The sequence below is a fragment of the Acanthisitta chloris genome, unplaced genomic scaffold, assembly GCF_000695815.1.
Source record: "Acanthisitta chloris isolate BGI_N310 unplaced genomic scaffold, ASM69581v1 scaffold11105, whole genome shotgun sequence".
In the NCBI taxonomy this organism is placed as follows: Eukaryota; Metazoa; Chordata; class Aves; order Passeriformes; family Acanthisittidae; genus Acanthisitta; species Acanthisitta chloris.
In genome coordinates, this window is record NW_008673204.1 from 176,449 (window position 1) to 176,678 (window position 230).

Here is a 230-nt window from a genome sequence, read left to right on the forward strand (position 1 = left end):
TCCTACGCAACTGAACACCCCTAAGCTGCTTCGGGTCCACAGGTTTCCATTACTGATAGACCTGATATGACCCCCTGCACCTGGGTTCGGCTCGCTGCTGCACGGCTCCGGGAAGGGGCTAAGCGGCAACTCTAGGGAGAGAATCACTCCGGGAGGGGCGCGGGGGTCTGTCCTGGGCGCGGGGTGGGCACGTACCGTCGAAATCGGTATAGACTGTGTCCTTGAGGAGG

At 61.3% G+C, this 230-nt stretch overlaps 1 protein-coding gene across 1 annotated transcript in view; it reads right to left on the reverse strand.

Moving 5' to 3' along the window:
• LOC103802381 (serine/threonine-protein kinase pim-3) overlaps positions 1 to 224 on the reverse strand; it is a 2,327-nt gene extending 2,103 nt beyond the window's left edge. The window contains exon 1 of the mRNA XM_009074847.1: positions 196 to 224. The gene's annotated coding sequence lies outside the window, so the exon portion shown is untranslated. The remainder of the gene's footprint in view (positions 1 to 195) is intronic.
• Between the last annotated feature and the right edge of the window lie 6 nt (positions 225 to 230).